The sequence below is a fragment of the Lissotriton helveticus genome, chromosome 8 (assembly GCF_964261635.1).
Source record: "Lissotriton helveticus chromosome 8, aLisHel1.1, whole genome shotgun sequence".
NCBI lineage: Eukaryota > Metazoa > Chordata > Amphibia > Caudata > Salamandridae > Lissotriton > Lissotriton helveticus.
In genome coordinates this window covers 1,401,633,306-1,401,657,861 of record NC_136069.1, presented here as the reverse complement: position 1 = coordinate 1,401,657,861, position 24,556 = coordinate 1,401,633,306, and the positions used below count along the sequence as shown (strand labels likewise).

General features: G+C 39.4%; 1 long non-coding RNA gene across 4 annotated transcripts in view; it reads right to left on the bottom strand.

The window, feature by feature from the left end:
• LOC144773384 (uncharacterized) overlaps window positions 1-24,556 on the bottom strand; it is an 898,081-nt gene that overhangs the window by 360,585 nt on the left and 512,940 nt on the right. The gene's annotated exons all lie outside the window — the stretch shown is intronic.

Sequence of the window (24,556 nt, the reverse complement as noted above, 5' to 3'; positions counted from 1 at the left end):
AACCCCTGGCACACCCACATGCAAAAATGAGTTAATGAGTAATATGTGGCATAGAAGCTGGGAATACCAACAGACACATGCGTAGGAATAGCTGACACACACAGGCAAACAGCAGTACTTGACACTTAACATAAAATGGAATAACAACATTTAAAAAGGACATTCTATGATAGCTCCTTTGACTATCTGCATAAAGTTGTTAATGAATTTATTTCTCTAAAGTAACTAAACAGTAGAATTAGTAACATGCACATCTCTAATCAGCAGTATCTCTTAGATATTTTTCAATGTGTATTTATGCTTTAGCACCGCACAGGGTAAATCTCATGAGCAAATGTCATACTTGTGCCCTAAAGTAACTATAACTCGTGCCCCCGCCATATATAGGATTGTCATCAATTATGGGATTTCAGATGTTGCAGCGATGTTATCAAGGATGTTAGGAATTAGGTAATATGTGAGGTATTTAACCGTGCTAGGCAAAGGTGAAGATTGGTTACTTTAGAGCACAAGTTATAGTTACTAGGTGAATTTCAGTATTTTTGTTCAACTAAAATGGTATGTTTTAAGTGACATTTTCACCAAACTACTACATTCCTTTTACATTTGTTGTTTCCAGCGAATTTCTAAGGTTTTTTTTGGTAACCTGACTATAACTGTCACTTTAACCTTTGATTCCTATAACTGAATTTCTAGTTTCTTTTAATGTGAGTCACTGCTAATATATAAAATGCAGGCATATTGGTCATTGCAATGTCTGTCAACAAACATAATTCTAAAGCATGTATTGCAATATGAGCATTATTTGAGTCTTTCTTTTACAATCTTCAAGCGAAATAACTTAGCCATAAGACCAACCACAAGGGGTGCATGCATTCCCAGGATGAAGAGCAAATGTTCCAGCTTTGAGAATGCTTAAAAAGTTCAATACAGTAAATAATAAACGAGCGGCTCCAATCGTGCATTTCTAAAAAAAAAACTGTGAGAGCTTTATCATTTTTGTGTGGGTGTCCCCATCCCACCTGAGACACCCTCACGTTTATTTTTTTGTTGGGGGACCACAGGGGGAGTCCCAGGTACTCCATTGTGGGTGCTGGCTAGAGCTGGGTGCTTTTTGTTTTTGTGAGTGCCCCGGTACTTACCCAGGGCACCCACATCTCTTCAATCCATTGGGGGCCACAGGGTGAGACCCAAGGCCCCTGTCGGTCCCCAGCCAACACTCATTGTGGATGCTGGTGGGAACCGGACACTTTGTGTCTATGTGGGTGCCCAATTCCCACTCGATCCACCCACTTCTCTTCACTTTGTTAGGGGCTGTAGGGGAACCCCAAAGCCCTCGAGTCCCCTGCTGCCTCCCCAGACAGCACCCAACCTGGGTGCTGGCGGGAGCAGGCACCAAGTATTCTCCTGCCTTGCCTGAGCAGATTTCTACTTTGCTCCTGCAGCTGGAGCATTCTTCCATGCCCAAACAAAAAAAAAGTTTGCTCCCACCTGAAGTGGAAGCCATACATGGAGCCCAAGAGGATGGGGTCCCCAGGGCTGATATCAGCCTAGGTAGGGGGCCCCATGCACCATCCCCAAAAAAAGATATCTTGCTGGACCCCCGGTGGATTTTTTTCACATAAGGCGATAGCATTTGCAAAAAATATTTACTGCGGATGCGTGGATCTTCTGCGAATCCCATATAAAAACATTTTTCAAAATTAAGTGTTTGGCCCCGGGGGAACCAGGCATAGGGCGACATGGTATTCCTACTCCTATAAGTATTTTTTCACCTCTTTGAAGGACAAGGGACTGAGTCCCTGAATCCTAAAACGGCTACAGCCACATCTTTGTTGATGTGGTGGACAGAAATCAAATCATATCTTTTGATCTGTTGGATCGATGAGTCTTCTGTGGTGCAATATATACATACAATTGAAATCTTACTTTTTCAAAAACTACTGAATGAATTTACCACAAATCACATTATGCATGCTTTGTGGTCCAAGATCTAGCTTTCTGCCAAATGTGGTGTAATTCAGTTCAGCTGCTTTTCTGGTATCACTGTTCCATTTTCCTATGAAAAATTGAATGGGGAAAATGTGTTTTGGGCCACCTCACTTTTTTCAGCCCTCGCTTGACGGATCACCACAAAACTTTTCAGAAAGGAGCTGAGGCAAATGTGCTTTTTTTTGGAACATTTTGTGAAGATTCGTCAATTGGCTCCAAACCTACTAGCACACCATAACATGTATTTCCTATGGAAACACAGTCATAACTATAACTGTGTAATAAAACAAAGGTTCCAGAAATGTTATAGTTAGAAAATAGAATTAAAGAAACTTTAGGAATTCACTAAAAAAAACAAGAGTTACAGGTACATTATAGTTAGGTCCAGATTTTACACACAGAAAACCATAGAAATTGTGCAGATATAGAAGTCTCAAGTATCTATAACTCGTGCCCTCGCAATGCACACTTTTCTCATCAAACATTTTACTGCAAATGTTGCAGTGATATTATCAATGATGTCATAGAAGACGTCATGTATTATGTAATATGTGGGGAAATCAACAGTTAATGGTGAGGGTGTGAGTCATAGTTACCTTAGCGCACAAGTTATTGTTACATAAGCTAACTACAACTGGTTAATTTCTATGTATTTTTGTGTGTGTAAAATCTGCACAAAACTATAACGTCCCTGTAACCTTTGTTTTTTCAGTGAATTTCTAGGGTTTATTTAATTCTATTTCCTATCTACAATGTCTCTGTAACTTTTGTTTTTTTCAGTGAATTTTGACCTTTTTTAGTGTTATTTCCTAACTATAATATACCTTTAACCTTTGAGGTTTTTTTGTGAATTTCACTGGGTTTTTAATACAAAGTGTACTACAATATGACCCACGAGTTCAATTTACTAATATGCATTTTCACAAGTTTACAAATAATTTTTTTTCATACAGTCATTCTTATCATATATTTTACAACTAAAAATGTAAAAATGAAGGTATGGTAACTTATGCAGACTTTCTATAAATGCAATGTACCAAGTCATTCTATTTTTTAAATTCATTCAATGGATCTGCAGATCTGTCGTGAATCCTCAGACAAATAAGAGCTGTCGGTTATATTGCACATATTCAATACTAAAACCACACATTTAATACACAAACATATGTGATTGTAATTTCTATAATTGTATCAGTGCCTGTGTGTGGGTGTGTGAATGGCTATAAGGCTATGTGAATAAGTGTGTGAGTGGCTGTGTGGTTTTGTGGTTCTGTGAGTGGCTGTATGGGTGTGTGAGTGGTTGTTTGGGTGTGTAAGTGGATGTGTGAGTGAGAGTGTGTGAGTAGGTTTGTGGGTCTGTAAATAGGTGTATGTGGGTTTTTTTGTAATTGGGGTCGGGATCTGCAAATCGATCTGAATCCGCCCAAACCCATGAGGATCTAGGTACATCCTTGCGCACTCAAAAAAAAAGTTTGGGACAATTTCTTGCCCATGATGGGTCCCTCACTGACCCCGCCTTCAGTCCCATGGGGTCAGGGTAACTCTACCCTGACCTCTTCTATAATTTTTACATTTTACTTTCCCCCTTGGAACCGTGTCACGATGCAGAAAATGGCGGCTGTAACTTTTCTCGCAGGTTGTCGCCAGCCAATTACGGAATTGCAAATTCACATGGATCCACATCTCTAGATATACATAAATTTTTTCCTATAATAACTCCAAAACTACTGAACAGATTTACACCAAATTACAAAAAGCATTAGATCTAGCTTTCTGCCAAATTTGGTGTAATTCCATTCAGCACTTTGGGCTGTAGTCGTGTCTAAAATCCCTAAGAGAAACTGCATGGGAAAAACGCGTTTTGGAGGGCCCCTTTTTCTTGGCCCACGCTCATGACTGGCAAACCAGTTTTCACATTTTCACGCAGGTCCATCACATGGAGCTAAAGTAATTAGCAAAACATAAACACTTTTCCCATGGAAACTAGGTCCTAACTAGAACAGACAGACAGACAGACACTGACAGACAGACAGAAACAGACAGACACTGACAGACAGACAGACAGACAGACAGACAGACAGACAGACAGACAGACAGACAGACAGATAGATAGATAGATAGATAGATAGATAGATAGATAGATAGATAGATAGATAGATAGATAGATAGATAGATAAGATAGATAGATAGATAGATAAGATAGATAGATAGATAGATAATATAAAAAATTACAAAGCAGGGCTTTACCACATACGCCTTTACCCTGCTGCCATTACAATACATTGAACTTTACAATGTGTTGTAATAGCACACAGGGCTTTACAAAGTATGGATGGATGGATGGATGGATGGATGGATGGATGGATGGATGGATGGATGGATGGATGGATGGATAGATAGATAGATAGATAGATAGATAGATAGATAGATAGATAGATAGATAGATAGATAGATAGATAGATAGATAGATAGATAGATAGATAGATAGACAGACAGACAGATAGATAAAGAATATCTGACATTACAAAGAGGGACTTTAGCCAAATATGCCTTTACCCTGCAGGCAATACAACACAATGAACATTGCAATGCGCTGTACTAACACATAGAGCTTTACAAAGCATGATATATATATATATATTACCTACTAGCGGTCACAAGTAGGTAGTTATAGTTAAGACCATGTTTCCATAGGAAAAGCATTTTCTTGACTTGGCTATAACTTTGGCATTGTTTGACCAATCTTCATGACATTTTCCCCAAAAAGTGTCAAGGTGGGTTCTATTGTTATGGAAAGTTTGGGAGTGATCTATGCTGTGGGGACTGAGAATTTGTGGTGCGAAATAAGGTTGCGTTTGTAATGTTAATTCCCATAGGAGCCTTTAGCCACACCTAAAGTCGAACCGCTGAATGGACTTACACCAAATTTGGCAGGGAGGTAGATGTCCATTCAAGGGAGTGCCATATGCTTATTTGGTATAAATCTGGTCAGTAGTTTTTAAGAAATTTAAGTTTTAAATTATAGTGATATCTCTGGCCGCTGCAGTATAGCAATGAATCATGAATGCACGCACCAATGGGAATGCTCTGATTAGCTGGACGCAACCTGAACACAAAGTTGCGCCCACTATTTTATCTATTAGGAATGGTTCCCGGGGCTGAAAATTTGTGTGAAAGCCCACATAAGGCGTCAGGGTGGAAATACTCTGATCCCATTGTTGAGAAATAGGGATGTTAGTGACACAAGTTATGGGTCCCAAATAGATTTTTTTATCACGCGCGATATTCGCGAAGACGACGCGACTGCCAGCATGGCCCCACGCGTACCATCGCGGGCACATTGCGACTATCAACGTTGTCGCGAATATTGATGGAAATATTTTTTTTAAATCAGTGAATCATTAATACGCATTGTTATAGAGATATTGAGGTTCTGATATATGTTTTTTAGATAGTGAGTTATCCACTGTGATGGTTAGAATTAATTATATAGTTATAATTTTTTTATGTGGTGGTGGCTATTAAATTCCTGCTTTTGTTTTCAGTTTTCGCAACGTGTCTAGGAGGATCGCGATTACCAACGTCATTGCATTCTGCGGAGTCACTGTGAAAATATAGAATAGGTTTTAGAATTTTTTTTATAGAAACTCTCTAGAAAACCATGAGTTTAGAGAATACTGTAAGAAACTCCTAGTGTGTACAGTACTATAGTATGTGTGTATGTATGTATTTTAGACTTTATGGAAAAGGCACATCTGTCGCAGTTAACAATGTCACCGGGACATCCAGAATAACCGCAAAAAAGGGAAATAGTTGAATGTTCAGAACAGAATTTTTTACATATTATTTTTGGATGTGTTGGTGGCCATTGAATGTCTGCTTTTGTTTAACCCATTTGCGACGTGTCCAGAGGAATCGCGATTACTAACGTCATCGCTGTCTCTAGAGTCACTGCGAAAACGGAAAATAGGTTTCAGAGAAATACACCAGAAAAACTCGAGTTTGAAGTGTACAGTAATAAACCCATAGTGTTTAAAATAGGGTCATATGAGTGCATATATGTGTTTTCACTTTATGGAAACAGCGTGATTGTTGCGGTTAACTATGTCATCGCGACGTCCCGAATAACCACGAACACAAAAAATAGGTCTGAAAGATGATTTTTAAAGAAACTTAGTAGAAAAATATGAGTTGAAACATGCTTTGAAAGAAGTATGTATATAGTAATATGTGTAGGGCAATGTTCAGAATGGAATTTTTAGATATTATTTTTGGATGTGTTGGTAGTCACTGTATGTCTGGTTTTGTTTTCTGTTTTCGCGATGTATCCGCAGGGATTGTGAAGTCGTGGCGAATATAAAAAAGGTAAAGAAAAAAAATGCCTATTAATCCAGAAGAAAATACAAGCTTATTAAAATACCCCTTATAGAGCCATTTTAGATAGAAAGTACAATTTAAAAACTCTGGTTTTGTTTTCTGTTTTCGCGATGTATCCGCAGGGATTGTGAAGTCGTGGCGAATATAAAAAGGGTAAAGAAAAAAAAATGCCTATTAATCCAGAAGAAAATACAAGCTTATTAAAATACCCCTTATAGAGCCATTTTAGATAGAAAGTACAATTTAAAAACCTTAAAAATTCAATAAAAAATCATAGGTTACATGGATGTTATAGTTGGGAAATAAAATTTGAAAAACCTTAGAAATTTTTCGAAAAAACACAAAGGTTACAGGGACATTATAGTGAGGATTTAGGATTTAAAAAACCTTAGAAATTAACTGAAAAAAAACAAAGTTGTCATGAGTGATGTAATATGTGAGGCCATAAGCAGTGAATTGCAGGGGCACGAGTAATAGTTAGCTCAGCTAACTATAACTGCTGAATGTCTCTGGTTTTGTATGAGTGAAATAGCCTAACTATAATTCCCTGCAACCTTCTAAGGTATTTTTAATTTTAGTTCCTAACTATAACACTACTGTATCTTTGGTTTTTCAGTGAAAAAATAAATAAATATATATATATATATATATGTGTGTGTGTGTGTATATATATATATATATATATATATATATATATATACACACACACACACACATACACAGCTTCTGGGTAACAGGAATATTGCCTGGCGCTACAGTGTCAGTTACTGCTCCCCACCAGTATTGTAACTGTAATACATAAATAACTTTACTGAGTGGTTTAACCACAAAAATAAAAATTCTTGTACCGATTCCTCGTGTCTTCCTTTCTTTTTTTTCTTCTCTTGTTATATATATATATTATTTCAAGGGTGAATTCCCCAAACCCCCTCTTTATCCTTTAACTTCTTTTCCCTCTACCTGTTACTGATTACAAAAACCTTTAGCTCCATGTACAGCTACCCATCCATCCCTAAATCCCAAAAAACCCTTACCTCCCTTTACCTCTACCCACACCAGAACCCTAACAACCCCTTACCTCTTATTCTCTCCCTGCCCCTAAACCCTAAAAAAGCTTACCTCTCTTTATCTCTATCTGCCCTTGAACCCTAAAAAACCCTTATCATCATTTACCTCTACCCACTCACAAACCCTAACAACCCTTACATCTCTTTACCTCTAACTGTTCCTAAACCCATAAATACTGTTACATTCCTTTACCACTACCCGCCCCTAAAATAACTTATGTTCATTTAACTTCTACCTTGCCCGGAACGATGAAAATCCTTTCCCTCTCTTTCCCACTAAACACTCCTAAACCCATAAAACTGATTACCTTCCTTTGCCTCTAGCTCCCTTACACTTCCCTTAACCCTTACCCCCCACTTAATCCTTAAACCCCCTTTTTTTAAATTAAAACATTTTAAAAACCTACTTACGTGGCAAAAAAAACGCAGGGAAAGTCCAAGAAAGAGGCTGTGTTGCATTTACCCGCTTGGAAATGTCCTGCAGGGTAAAGACGCCGGGGTAAGGACTGCATACCATACAATTTAAAAAGTTAAAATAATGTAATTCATTTATCATTAGCCCCTCTGAGGCACAATTTTATTTCCCAACCTCATTTGCTTTTTATGGGAGTGTGTTGCAGTATCTATAAGTGGCCATGTGTGATGGTTGACTTACTCAAAGGCTGGGCTGGACGGTACATGGCTTTATTAGCATATTTTTCGATAAGCCCTTCCTTGCCTAGAATTTCCCTAAACCTCTAACCCTCAGGAGTAATGGCACTCCCCCACACAACAACATCAGTGAATATCATATTACACTATGCGCATCTGCATATATACGATCTCATACAGGGGCAATAGCTACTGTTTAGTTATGGTTTAGGTGGTTTTGCCATTGAAAATGCATTTTTTTTTATTTGCCTATCAGTTTTGGCACCACTGAATAGAATGGCAATATGAATACTCAATGAGCTAAGTTTCAGAATATCAAGACTCGTGATCATCCATATATAGGAGAAAAGGTTACGGGTGCTGAAAAATGAAGTTGTTTCCCATTATACCTCCCATAGGAAATTTTGACAAAAAATATAGAACAAACACTGGGCAGATTTACATCAAACTTGGATGGGAAGCATACATTTATTCAAAAATATCTCTTTTTTCTGCAAATCCATTCAGTAGTTTTTGAGAAATTGGCACCTAAAAGAGTTGCCAAACGAGATTTAAAAGGTTAACACTTTTGTTCATCTCTGCCATTTTAGCTTGCAAACCATACCTCGCAAGTCCTGTAAATCACACTTTGAACTTATAACTAACTGTATTAGGACTGAAACTTGTTTTCCCACCATCTTGAAACTCAAGAGTCGCCTCCGAAATGCAAGTTTAGCTCTTTGAACAAAAAATAGCCATAGACATGGGGACCAGCCCCAAGGTGACCGAAACCAAGCACAAACAAAGCCAAACATTAAAATGAGTGCCTGACTTTCCTTGGAAAGCAATGCGTATGCTGATGCCGAACCACTGCTGAGCAACGCCTGCTGCATGTTGGGCACAGGGCCTGGTCTCAGGACAGGCCTTTTGGACTAACAGCACAGTGCATGGCTGAAGGCAGTACGCAGCGGGGGTTGGAAATTAAGTACATCCTAAAAAAAATGAGATTTGCTAAAAATAAGGCATTTAAAAATGTACCTATAGTTCTCGCTCCAGTATGTAAAACCGCTAAAATGTGTCAATTATTCTCAAGAATGCACACAACATATATTATAACTCACATCATCCACCATGCACTCAAACACCTAATTGCCATTTGCACCGATACGCAAAAGCAGTTAACAGGAGGCCATCATGGAAGACGTGTGAGGAGTGGCATGTGTTTGTGTATATATATATATATTACCTACTGGCGGTCGCCAGTAGGTATATATAGTTAGGATTTTTTCTCTATGGGATTTTTGAAAATTCTATGTCTAATAACTTTGGCGTTTGTGGACGGAATTGGCTGAAATTTTCAGGAAAATGGAACCTTTTGTTTCTGAGCAGCCCCTAAAAATTTGGGGGGTTTCGTCAAGGGGGGGCCGAGAAAAAAGGGGGGTCCCAAAACGTGTTTTTAACATTGAGTTTTCCATAGGGCGGTTGGCCTCACTTTTAGCCCGAACGGCTGAATGGATTTGCACGAAACTTGGCAAAATTGTAGGGACTGGTAGCCCGATGTGCCTTTGCTAGGTCTCAATATATGTGCTCCAGTGGATTTTGAGAAATTAACGTTCAAAAAAAGATATATATCTGTAACAGCGGACCGGGCAGCGTTCCAGTTCGCGTACTTTTCGCGGTACGGAGCTTTGTGAAGCGAAGCTGATTGGTTCTCCGAACAGTCCGTAGCGGCCGCCATCTTGTCTCTCGGTAGGATCGAGAGACAAGAGGAGGCCAAAGCGAAGGGGCAAATGACCATAAGGGGGCATAGTAGATCCTCCCTGACCTCTTAGGTTTGATGTACCATTTTGCCAAGTTTGGTGTAATTCCGTTGAGCCATTCAGGCTGTAGACGTATCTAAATGTCCTATGGAAAATTGCATGGGGAAAACACATTTGAAAGTGTTGAAATTTAGAACCAATTAAAATGTTACTTTGGTTTTGTATTTGTGTGTGATGAAAGTTAATTGGTTATGTATATATCTAAAATGAGAGGAAACCACAGCCATTTTGTGATACTACTGTCTGAGGTACATTTGTGAGGAATTTTTGGTGCTCAATTTCTGGTGTTTGGTTTACACAGTACTAACACTTCTCCTACTTTTAAAAAGGTGAGTTGTTAATTTGTAAGGGGAACTATGTTGTACACTTTAAGATAATTTGAAAAATGTTTTCTGTTATTTATTTACAGTCCTTCTGTTATACTAAATACTAAAAACGATAAATGAAAGTGATTATTTTTTTCTGCAATTTACAGCAAGCAATTTCAAAATAAAATGGCTCACAATGAAGAGACCGTGGCAATTTCTTTTGAATTTCCACTACATTTATTGAAATTGACAGCACCAATAATGAAATATTCTCACAAGGAGGAGATGACTTGAATGATTTTTTTGATCAATCTCTTGATGGCGAATTTATCGAATGTTTGGAGACCATAGAGTTACAAGAATCATCATTGCAGACTTTTCATGAGGAGATTCCAGATGAGATGATTGAAGAGGAAATTCCTGATGAGGACATGTTACTAGTTCTTTCAAATTTTGAAAATTCAGAAGAATAAATTTATATTTAGAAATACAAAAATTGTTTGAGACATTATTCATTTTTATTTTTAATTTATGAGGTTGTAGCGAAGTGATTGTAGTATAAAATGAGACTTATAGTATAGAGTGGAACATTTTTATGTTACATGGTAAGTTTACTCATATTTACTTCCCTTCTCCCACTATATTATCTCCAATGTGTATTTTACATCTCTTCTTCATCTCCGGCCTCCTTTCTCTCACTGTCTGTCTCTGATGCATCTTATCGCTGCCATTTTGTGTAATTACAGAAGAGAGTAAAATAAAATAGTTTGGAACGTGAAAAGGGGGCAAAGTAGAGTACCCCTCACCCCCTAGGCCTTCTCAGGCGGTCCCAAAAGGATCAGTTTCTGCTTTCCTGAGAGATTATGGTATGAGTTCCATATACCACAATAACTTGCATTACAACATGCAAGATATCTATCTCCTATTACCAACTTTTGGAGATATTCGCGCTAAGCGCGAATATCTCCAAAAACTAACACCTGCCCTGAGCAGTTCTTAGCCATGTTATCCAATGGGAGGTGGATAACATGGCTAAGAGCATTAGCTCGGTAATGCATGAATATCGCTGACTTTTTAGCGATATTCATGCATTGCGGCCGTTTTTTATCGCATTTGCGATAAACCTTGATAATAGCAAGGTTTATCTTCGATAATTTCTGACGATGCTTAGCGGTAAAAAATTCGTTGCTAAGCATTGTTAGCGATAAATATCGCTTAACTTTGGCAATATGCACCAACGTCTGTTAACGTTCGATTCGAAGGAAATGAGGAAGTGTTGAAAAACATTGTCTGCGCCATCTTGCCTTTTTTGAAATGCCACACTTTTGTTGTGCACGGCAGCGATTTTAGATGCCTTGACCAGACCCACTCTCTGCACGCTGTCGATTCGTAGCATGGCTCCCCACCCTCGCAAGCATCTTCCCCAGGCACTGCTCACCCCCGCTCTCTGTCTTATGCATGGGCAATAAACCTCCCCCCATCTGCGCTGCTCTTCCCTGAGAATCACACTCTGTGCCCGCCCGACACCTCCCTTTCGCCCTATTCACTACCGCACCCTCTGACACTCCTCTTCCTCTGTGTCCGATTGTCCAGGCCGGTCCTAGGCTATCAGCTAGCCCTGCAGATGTAGTTTATGGCCCCAGCTGTAAAGAATCACCCCTCTTCAAAGGAGTTATAGTAGATCAAGGCCCACACCCGATGAGATCCGTCACACCACACGTGTTCATACTATCTGAAAACCATCCTGTATTGTGATTGGGGAGGGGACCGAGCCTGAAGCGGAAGATTCCAGGGATGACTCTTTGTACATCAAAGTTTTTACAATTATGTGTCACATTAAAAATACATAGCACTCCAACAAAGTAGTAGGAATATAAAACTTTAATAACTTATAAATATATACAAGAAAACAAAAACAGTAAAAACATTTAAACAACGAAGAGACCGTGGCAATTTCTTTTGAATTATCCACTACATTTATTGAAATTGACAGCACCAATAATGAAATATTCTCACAAGGAGGAGATGACTTGAATGATTTTTTTGATCAATGTCTTGATGGCGAATTTATCGAATGTTTGGAGACCATAGAGTTACAAGAATCATCATTGCAGACTTTTCATGAGGAAATTCCTGATGAGATGATTGAAGAGGAAATTCCTGATGAGGACATGTTACTAGTTCTTTCAAATTATGAAAATTCAGAAGATGTTGCCTGGGTGCCGCACTGATTTGGGTATCCGGCGTGGGGCGTCCCGGGGGGTAAGTTGTCAGTAGCGGTCTGTTGTGCGAATAGTCCCAAGGCAGCAGAACGCGCTGAAATCTGGATGTCACGAAGGTGATGTCTAGTAAGTTGCCGCCCGGCAAATAACGGCGTGGGGCGCCGCGGGGGGCGGGGGGGGCAGTCCAAAGTTCCGTTAAAAGGGCAAAGGAAAGGATCGGTGGTTTGAACCAATAGTCGGGGAGGGGGTGCAACAATTTTTCCTACCGGGTCACACTATGCTTTCACCGGAACTGAGGTCTGCAGGATTCTAGTCATTCAAACTGAGGCTGGCGCCAGCATGGGAGCGCCGACGTCCCGCGGCTACAGTTTCGTCACTCCACGGGCGATCATGGCAGTCATTCCCCATCGGGGGTGTCTGCGGGGGTCGGGGACTCCCGCGGCTCCTCTAGAATCTTCAAGGTCGTGGAGGACTACGGTGGTGGAGTCAACCAGTGACCGGGCCATTTCTTTATGCTGGGCCCGCTCTTGCCAGGTCGACCGCCATTTTGAGAGTTCGGTAGCTACTGGCGATCGCGGGGTCAAATGAGCGGACGGGCTCCACCCTGCCGGGCGAGACGTTGCAGCATCGCCACAGTGGAAGAACCCTTTTCCGGGCGCCTGGAGCGCTGAGGGTGCAGCTGGGAAGCCTCCACCTGGGGAGGCGGGAGAGGCCTGTTCGCACCGTCTCTCCCTCCCAGTGCACCCCACGGCGTCTCGCTTGAGATTTGTTATGGCCGGACCAGGCGATGAGGACGAGAGGGGGGGGGGGGTCGGAGGCATGTGCAAGACATCCCCCCCCAGGGTTGTTGCAGCAATTATTCAAGAAAGAAGAAATGTCCCGTCCGTCTTTGGGCCGGACCTCCGGTGGATGGCGGCCGGACGCCCTTTGCTCTGGCCCCATGAACGGGTTCCTTGGCTCATCGGCTGCAGCCGGATCCCGTCTGCCCCAGCCCCCGGCCGTTGGTGGCCGGACCGGGAGAGAGTGTGGAGGGACAACCTGCAACTCTCAAGGGCCACCGCGGCCAGACTGGGAGAGAGAGGGGAGGGTCGAGGACACGGACATTCCCCCCCCTGAAACTCTCCAGTGTTGTCAATCCCCCTGGCCGGGTCCCGCTGGCCTCGGCCTCTCCTCCGGCTACACCCTACGTGATGATCTCCTGGCCGAGGCGTGCCAGCAGGACCCGCCTTATATGTGTTGCTTCCGGCTGGGCGTAGCCGAAAACCTGTTGCCCTTTGGAAGTTTCTAGAATGGGGCGGATGTCTGCTGACTTCTATCTTTCCCAGTTTGCCGTTATTTGGCCGTGGCAGGCGGTGGGACAGACACGTTTTGGGGCAGTGAGGGGCGATGTTTTCAGGTTTCTTATTACGGGCTTACTTCTAACGTTTCTTGTTTCTAGGACAATAATAGGTTTTATCATTACGTATTGTTATCGTTTCTTTGTTTGTTATTTAATAAAAAGTTCATCAGTGGCCTACTGATTTTCGTTTTCCTATTCTTTTCTTTCCAGGTTGTTTCATGCTAAAGTTTCTGTTAACAGGATACAGTGATCACTTCGTTATTATTGCATATGTCCTTTTCACTAGGGGTGCTCTCTGGTCGGGCCAGATGACCTATCTCTAGTAAATGGTCCGGGTGAAACAGGTGCATCAATCAGTGGGGAGTAGATAGGCATGACAGATTACAACGGGGGAGAAAGGTCCGCATTACGTACCCTTTCACTACTTGCAAAGATTTTCCTACGTTTATTTGCAAACAGGGAATACCTCAAAAAAGAACTAATTCCCAAACAGTCAATGTTCGGACAATCAATCAATCAATGAGGAATGAAATAGGTACGACGTGTTAAAGGCTTGCGTTACCTACCCTTCACTATCTGCAAAGGGAGAGAGAATATTCCTATTCTTCTTCGTTTGCAGGCAGAGAAGATCCTTAAGAGAACCAACTTCGAACAATTCAATGCTCGATTCAAACAATCAACAAGGGGTACTGTGAACACAAATGAACGCCGCTTATGTACATACACATTGCTATTTTCAACAGGTTGTTCCTAATGTTTCTATTTTAGCGAGGTCAAAAAGAGATCCCATTAGTGGCCTACTGATTTTGCTCGATTCCTTTTGTTTTTTTACACGATTTTTTGCTATCTGCAAAGACTAAACAGAGTATTGCGACTCTGTGCTTGTTTGTAAATAGAGAATGAACCAAAGAGAACAATCAATCAAATGGAGAGAGAAGCAGGCACGACGGATTACAACGGGGGCAAAGGCCTGCGTTAACTACCCTTCACTATCTGCAAAGAGAGAGTACTCCTAATAGAAATGAGGGGTGGGGGGCAGCATTCAAAGCAGATCAGTGTGCATAAACACGAAAATGTTTTTACTTACCACGTACTTGACATTCGACAGCTTATGATATTTGCTATTAAAAAACCATTGAAATTCACTGAAAAAACCATAGGTTATAGACCATATATAGTTAGGAATTAGCATTTACAAAACCTTGAAAATTCACTGAAAAAACCATAGGTTATAGACCATATATAGTTAGGAATTAGCATTTACAAAACCTTGAAAATTCACTGAAAAAACCATAGGTTATAGACCATATATCGTTAGGAATTAGCATTTAAAAAACCTTATTTTACTCACACAAAACCATTGAAATTCCATATATAGTTAGTTGCACTAACTATATATCGGGCACCCGCAATCCACTGCTGATGATGTCACATATTACATCATTCATGACATGGTCAGTGACATCACTGATGACATCACTGATGACATCTCAAATGACATCACTGATGACATCACTGATGACAACATCCAGTGACTGTATGTTTCTGTAAAGTTAAAATGTGTCTTACATATTGAAGAATGAGTGGAAGTATAAGTGTCTGGACAAAGGATTTAGTAGGTGCATGACTGAATGTATGAGTGAGTGATTAAATGTGTCTCACTGAGTGCATGGGTTAGTGACTAAAGTGTCTTAATTTGTGCATCATTATGTCTGTTGTTCTGTAAACTGCTGCATGTGTTGATCAGTAGTTATATGATTAACTATATGGGTTACTGATTGATTGTCCAAGTATTTGTATGGGAGACTGAGTGTGTGTGTGGCTGGCTGGGAGGTGTGTGACTCTGTGCAGATCAATGTGTACTTGTATCAATGATTGTATAACAAGGTAAGTATGTGTTAGTATATGTTTGAAAATGTAAGGTGCTCTATGTTTAACTGTATAGACAAGAAAATGGAAGTGTCATTGATTCTTTACAGGACTGACTAGGTGTGTGAGTAACTCCATGGATGAGTGGCAGACTGTGAGTGTCTGTATAGGTGTATGAGTGCATATGATAGTGTTGTAAAGATGAGTGATTGTATGTATGAATGATTGTATGGGTGAATGAGTGAAGGTGTGTGTAGACGTAGGAATCAGTGAGTGCGTATGTAGTAACTAGTATTGGTGTGTCAATGGTTTCAAAAATTATATTCTGTATTTAACACTGGGTGAAACAGAGGTTATATTAAAATGTGAGGAGATGCATTGTATTGTCACATGAATGATATCATCAGTGATGTGGTCATTGATGTCAAATGAGATGTCATCAGTGATGTCATCAGTGATGTCATTTGAGATGTCATCAGTGATGTCATCAGTGATGTCACTGACCATGTCATGAATGATGTAATATGTGACATCATCAGCAGTGGATTGCGGGTGCGCGATATAAAGTTAGTGCAACTAACTATATATGGAATTTCAATGGTTTTGTGTGAGTAAAATAAGGTTTTTTAAATGCTAATTCCTAACGATATATGGTCTATAACCTATGGTTTTTTCAGTGAATTTTCAAGGTTTTGTAAATGCTAATTCCTAACTATATATGGTCTATAACCTATGGTTTTTTCAGTGAATATATATATATATATATATTCTCCCCTACTATGGCCCTTCTCCATGGACCACAAATGAGGCGCACACTAAGGGATTTGTATTTTGTTCATTTATTATAGCCACAATCAATAAACAACCAACAGACGTGTTTCGGCTACACGCCTTCGTCAATGTCGGTAGGGTAAACATTACTCTTCCTTTTTTTAAATAAATCATAAACATAGAAAAGGGAAAAGCAGTTCATTCAAAGTATGTGTGGAAAGCAACAAGGGGTTAGTTCAAATCATAGCAGATCCTATTGTTTCGACAGCGGCCATCTTAAAAAGATATATGTGTGTGTATAAAAAACATAGAGCGAAAGTGACACAAACAGATCTCTATGCCTTATTTGTGTAGAGCCCTATAAACAATAAGGAAATATGCCCATTGCCTAATTTTGTCAAGTACATTTAGAAAATATAAAAGAGTAAAAGCGTCAGCTGTGGCCTGGATTTGCATGACTTTAGCAGGAAGACACGTATTCATATTCTGTTTTTTTTTATTTTTTTAAGTTTCCGTAAACGATATTGTGCACATTAATTAAGAAGCAAGTGCGAGAAATAAGTTGTCAGAAGCCATGCCTGGTTAGAAATTAGACAAACTAACAGTATTAATGGCGATGAGACCAACCAATGTGAAATACGGAGACGAACAGCAACATCTACAAATACAACTGTTTGCCATAATGCAACCTAGAAACTCCTGCAAGAAATCACTGCGAGTATGTGCGGTATGTGCGGCTACTACAAGTTTTTCATGAATATGTATCAGGCAGAGAAATAAAAATAGGAACACACATTTGCATTATTTGTAGATGAACTCTGTTTAAAAACAATCCTGAAAATCTGTGACTTTTTGCATTTAATTTGATGATCTATCTTAAAGTGAGCAAATTGAAAGAAGACGCATTTGGGTAGGAAGGAGTGAGCAACAATCAACAATAATTTTCATAAAAGGATGGGAATTCTCAAAATCTAATGATAACATCTTCACGTTCTCAGCCAATTCCAATTCACCAACATTTTTCAAAAATAAAGACAGATGGAAGGTTTTCGTTTTCTAAACAGGTTAGACTGAAAAAGACGGTCAGCAAATTCCTTATTTTTCTCTAGAAGAATACGTTTTGCGAAGGTCAAATGAAGCAGAAGAAACACACACAAAAAAAGCCAAATGCCGGGGGATGGAAAGGTCAGGCAGATAGAAATGCATTACTTTTGTGCCCTATCAAACTTGATATAATGGAACAATTGAAAGAGAATTGCATAATCTCGATCTGCTTGCCATTCACTCCGATGGAATATTAACAAAATGCCCCGTTACACCTTCACCCTTGACCTTTTCTCAGTCGACAGAATGGGAAGAGCAAACATTGCGTATCATAGACAATTTCCTTCATCTCATTCCGGCTAAAAGAGGCACACAAAAAACCCTTCGCCTGAAACAGCAGAAATCTTTTCCTCTGCGGTCATGTGACTCCTTTTTGCCAACAGCCTGGTCCTAGCATATCATTTCACTCTCAAATAACCATGCGGATTTCACTCCGACCTGCCTGTGCTCATAGCGCATGACACAGCCCGCGCGGGAGCCTGAGAACGGACTGCCTTGAAAAGCAAGTTTCTCGTAGTTGGCTTGTAACCATGGGAGCAGGTGCCTCCTTCCCTCACCCCTGCTTACCTCTTTGCAGCCACGAGCTGCTCCCACATTGTTACCAAAGGGGGTGCGCCTTGATTTTTTTTCCTCGTCGCCACCGAACTTGCCTCCTCTTCAAAGGGCGCGATGCGGCAGGTCACTCGGTCTAGACTGCGCGCGCGATCCGGGGAGCAGCCTTGATGTATAACCCCAGCCCCGTCTCTGCCACACCACCAGCCGTGCGACTGCAGACTGGAGGGGGACCTCGGAGATCTGGATTTGAAAAGAAGTCCGTCCGATTTTGCCATTGTGCCTTTTCGCTCATCGATCGAACGAATATCGAACCTTCTGTCGTTGCATGTGTGAAATAGATAGCTTAGCAAGCAGTTTCCTGAACAAACCTGTGCAGTGGGCCAACTGCTTTTCTCAATCCTTTGCTATATTTTCAAGTATATTTCTTTTGCGACATATACTTTTGGAACCATTTCACTGAACTGTTTGGAAATCGTACTCTACAAGGAAATGCTAATGTATTCCATTTATGCCTCTTAAATGTGTTGACCTTTCCTGGGGTTATAGGCAAGTGTTTGTTGGCTTTTAAAGGATTCAAGGATCATTTAAGGTTGTATTTTATGTCATTCTCTAAGTAAGTCACGAAGTAGGCATTGTTTGAAATGATTTCCACCTTCATTAACGAAATCCCTCAGAAACAATGTTAGTGATACTGAAATGGAGCAATTATGTGTATTTGCTGTAAAACTATTATTAAACACATTTAATAAAAACGATTGTATTTTCAAAACGTCATGAGGGTATAATCTTAATACTTTCTTTGATTACAAAACATATCACATCTGAAGTACACATATTCCTTGCCTAAAATTGAATTTTTTCTATATTCAGAAAAATTTCAAATAGCTACCATTTTTTAGGAATCAGCCAATTCTTTACAAAGCACACATCATATAAAAGACAGTCTTTGTAAAACTATATAATAAGGTTGCTAAAATGTGGTAAAGTAACCTATTAAAACGACATGCCTATTATAGAAAGATAGAATTTGTTTCTGGTGAAAGGATAAATTAAGGCACTAGTGAATGGTGGAGAAAAATAGGACCCTCCTAGTGGGAACCATTGACACCAGCTACTTTGTGATCATGTCTGTCTCTCTTACGCTTTAATACAAATCTGACTGCATCAAAATGACTATTATCCTTGGCTATCCCTGTCTGTAAGTGACATCAGTGCTTAGTTTGAAGACAATGCGTTCTCATAATTCCAGGGATGCGTATTTTTTTGCAGTATTACGTACAAAGAGGCGGAGCACAAGGAACCTGGAAGGGTAATATGATGGATGATAAACACTCTGGGTAAGGGCTTTTTTCTTCCTGTCATATGCAATAGAAGAATTAAGATGTGTCACAACGATCTGATTAAACTGCATAGGGGAATAGCAAATGCTGAACAACACTGGATACCAAGTATGATACCACCGAAGAGCTCCTTCCCCACTGATGGAAGGCACAAGGAATGGATACCTAACGGCTCTTCAGAGGCAGCAGACGTAAATAGGACTTGTGCAGCATCTAAGTTTGGAATTATTGGAAATTTCCAGTGATAACATCAAGAAAAGATATACTGAAATGGTTATTCAATGTACACCCACATGAAACAGGCTCAAGTATTATTTTCCACATACATTCTATGTCAAAAAAGAGGTAACAATGTTTTCCTCCCATAGAGCCCCCACCATTTTAATACAAAACCTATATTAACGACTGAATCATTACTTGGATGAAATATCTATAGTAACCTATGCATATATACAAATATATATATATATATATATAGATAGATAGATAGATAGATAGATAGATAGATAGATATAGATATATAGATAGATAGATAGATAGAGAGAGAGCGAGTGAGAAAGACATTTATAATAAAAGTGGGCTTACATGTTTTCACTCATGTACATTTCTGTAGATGTTTTGGGTGCATGTGTACACACATACGTACATATATATACATTCTTGTTTATATGTGCATAAATGCCCATCTGTATTCGGTGTGTCTAAATAAAACATTATGAAAACGTTATTGTAATACACAATAGGGTAAGATTAATATCTACTGAAGTTCCTTCAATATTCAATGTTATATAAAGCCCATATATATAAAACCTATTTACTTTTCATGAATGCATATATTATAAAAGCCCCAGAGACTATAGCTTTCGAACGTCTATCATTTGGTATTTTGTATAGTGCTTCATAAGAGCTTACATTCCTCGTAACTATATATTCAAAACACTTATTGTATGCTTTTTTTATTTGCCTTTGAAGAGATGCATAAGTGTCTACATTTAGGTGAACCAATTTACCATATTCTTGACATATTAGCATTTAATGTATTCCGTTAGCTGCTTAAGAGAGGAATAGGAACGACAAAGGAGCTTGGGTGTGACAATAATTGGGGCTGCTCGCAATATCTCCTTTGGATACTCATAGGTAAATACCTAGCTGTATTGTTTTGTATAATTAGTAAAATATTGAGCTATTAGCTTACAGAATACTAGGAGCAGTCAAAGGGATGTCTCAGTACCTTAAAATATTGGAGTCTATGGGAATTGTCTCTTTACAACTAGAATTCGCCCCCAGTGTAATTCGGAAATTCTTTTGTATGATGATATTGTCCTGCTTCAGCAAAACATTGTATCATTGGTACATGTAATTTGCATGCCCACTAACATGTAATCAAACACCTGCCCAATGCTTGCTGGCTCAATACTGCACAGTTCCATCAAAATATTGAGCTTATAATGTTGTAAATAATTTCTAGATCTGTTTCATATTAGTACATAGCTTACAGCAAGAAACCTCTGTCACATGATTGTACCTTTAAGCTGTGCAAGTAAACAGAAAAAATAAGCATATTATGCCTAACAATTTCAAAACAAACTTAGACAAGCAGACATGCCCTTAGAGCATGTGTATTAACAATTTTGAAAAATATATTATGTGAAGTAATCCCATTTAACTGAAGAACATTATGCCTTGTGCGTTGAGACCTATTTTCCATTTGTCTCCTATTGTGATGCATAATGAATCCAAAACCAACTATAATGTACAAGCAATTAAATAATATAAATGTACAAACTAACTTAAAACCTAAAAACACAATAGGGTTGATTCACAAAAGGTTGTAAGTATACGTAAAAGAGTTCTTCTGTAGTACTCTTTTACAAATGATGGCATGCCTTTGAGAATCAGCCCAAAGCATCTCAAATGGGAATAAAATGGGAATGTTCACGTCATATTAATGTACAAGTAATACAAATGGAAAATAGTGCCCTCTCTTCACAAGTTTACAGAATTTTTAAAGCAAATTCGTAAAGGCATGTAAGAGGGCCTAAACGAGTACTCCTGTAGTACAGCTTCTCATCAATTGACACTTTAAGATAATGAACAGAAGTAATGTTACTAAAAATACTAACAAACAGGAACATCAAAAAGTAGAAGGTATTTAACCAAGACTATAAAAATGGCCTACAAAAACAGCTACAAATTGTCTCTCAATTTGTGTGAGCAACAACAGATATATTAAATTCCCTTTTAATGTAAAACAGGTGGGAAGCGCACAAAAATGTACATACATCTTTATGTTGTTTGAAATTGTAATCCTCTTTTAGCGCCAAAGATGTATGATGTTATGTACTGCGATCCTTTTTAGAGCTAAAACAGCATATTTTCAGTTAAGACACAAGATAATGTCGCATTTGCGGTCAAGAATGACTATATCACTGTTCAGATTTCTGAAATTCATATAGAAAATATGTGCAGATAAAAGCTGCAATGCTCAACCTGGCAATATTTTTCAAACTGAATTTTTTAAATGCTGCATTGATTATTAGGTATGAAAAGCAGGTTTAAAGGACAAAGAGATATTGTGTATTTCTTTCTACTAAATTAATAGCACTAAATGTGTTGGCCTCTAAAATATAACTCCTATAACCCGCATTTTTCCTTGATACATCCTTTATTTTCCTATTACTCAAGATGTATTCATTTTAGCTAAAACCTGCAATTTCAAGAGAATATGACACAAGACATTCACCGCTGAGTCAGGCTTTAGAATAACAAACTTGCCGATTATGGAGGGGTTTGCTCCTGTATTGTTTTAAACACAATTTGGAACTACAAATATAATTATATATATTTGATGTGCAGATAGAGGGAGGCAAAAACCAAACTGTTACATATACAGCATTCATTAAAATGAAAAGAATGAAAATATAGGCATACTGCTAGGAAGAAACAATCCCGTATTTATTTGTGCACAAAATACGAATCACATGCAAACAGTAAATTGTCATGTTATTTGCAGCTTTATAGAACTTACGGACTTCGGATTTATTTATAAAACACAAAGAACAGGTTTCACAAATGTGACATTACTTGTCACAATTTTCGCCTCTTACATAGTTTTCTTTAAAGTCTGGATGCATGCGAACGCCTGACTGGCCTGGCAAGGGCGGAGGGGAGCAGGGCTGGTCAGTAAGCCGCACCGAGAAGGCAGGATTCCAGACTTTGATTTTATGAGACAGGCGGAATCGGAGTCAAAGCTGCCACACGCTGTGTGAAAAAAATGCCACCCTGGTGTGAACAAAGGGTTTAAAATGAAGTCAAGAAGCGTGCAGGCTCAATGCCTAAGCTCTTCCTGTGCATTGTTGGCCCACAACCTGCAGGATATCAAGTGGGCCAGCGAAGAAGAGAGCGCTCCTGGGCAAAACAATAGAGGGGCCACCACAGCCTAATTAATGTGTGGGCGAGCGCGTGTTTGTATGTACTGGCTCGCCACTGGTGCAAGAGGGGAGACCAGCTATGTCAGAAGCTGAATAAAACCCACATTTTCGAACAAAACTTCAAAAATGTTCTTTAAACGTTTGTCGAGTATATCTGTTGTTAACTAGTCAGAAATGTCTGTTTTAATTTGCAGATGGCTGCACTAACCATTAATTCCTCTCACTGTTGTCCCTCATTTGTGATATGGTGCAGTCCACAAGAGATTCCTGCATTTTTACACTTCTTCAAATACGATGTGACCAAAGAAGGAAGAAAAAAAGTTCAGCCCTAAATGCAAGGAACGGGCAGCTATAATCCACAGCTGTATATACATTGCACTTGGGGAATCCTTGAACACATTTTCGTAGTTGCAAAGACCAATGGCTTCCACAGTACATCTTGCCTCTGAGAAGCCCTGATGAAGGTCGAGCACTTGAATGGGAGCCGCAACAATTGTTTCCCCACAGAGGGGCCCGTATAAAAGAAAACATTATCAGCAACAATAGCTCTCCAACTGTTAGTTATTGTCAATGTTAAAAGCCGCTGTACTTCACAGGGCGAATTCTGAGACGCAGACCCGCGTGGAAGGGATCCTAAAGCATTTCTATAGATCAGTAGCCAAAATATTTCAAAGGGCTTAACCTTGTGTGTTTGGCTCTCTTTGAAACCCATTCGTGCATTATGATAAATGGTAAGTCATTTGAGCAAAAGTTGCAAATGAAGGATTCAGGCGATACGTGCGAAGGCTGGCGAGAATTATCTCGGAATACTTCATCTGATTATTTCTAATAGAGCTATTTGTGCTACATCACTCTTCACTAGTCTGTGGGTCTCTGGGAAAAGACTGAAAAAGATGTGTTTGGACAGATCAGGGTTATTTGTAATATTTATTTCTTATCCTACTCCAACGATTTGATCTAAAGACACCAAATCCCACTGGCTACATTTGCAGGTCAAGGCGGTGGAAAAAAAAATCTATTTGCTCGCCGTAACGCAGGCTCAAAATCAATCTCTTACTTTCATTACAACCATGCAATCAATTTAATTTAAGGCATAATACAACAGTCAAGTCCAAGGACAAAATAAATTTGGAGATAAAAACCTCTGCATGCTGCAGAATTCTTCTGGAATAAAGTCAAAATGAATATGCATATTAAATAGCAAGTTACCATAACAAGATTTCATCACACTAAATAGGAATTAGTTAAAAATGGCAATGCCTAATTTTGTTTCCTTAAATAAATGATGAAAATAGACTATAGGGGTAGGAATGCATGGCGGTAACATGTCTGCTGCATTGGTGTGTCTAGGGGATGACTGTAATGCGAACCTCTCAGCCCCCAGGCTGCATCCCTAAATGCGTAGATTTCTGAACTTGTTATTTTTAATAAAGATACATTTAGGTGCCGCTTCTATGCACAGATCAGATCTCAAGCCATATAGTTAAACCGCTATTACTGTGCAGATTGTCAGCTGCTCGCTGTACAGCACTCATGAGGGGCAATTGCAGTAGGTCTCATGGACATGGGGGCTAGTGGTTGTTATTAGCATTAAATTACGGCCTCAATTAATGAAGGCACTGCACCAATATGTTCTGGTTCCATGAGCCTTTTTTATGGTAAGTGAATCGCCGCAATGCTTTGCACTGCTTTGTGCCACATCAGTGCCAGCACAAAATATTAGTAACTAAC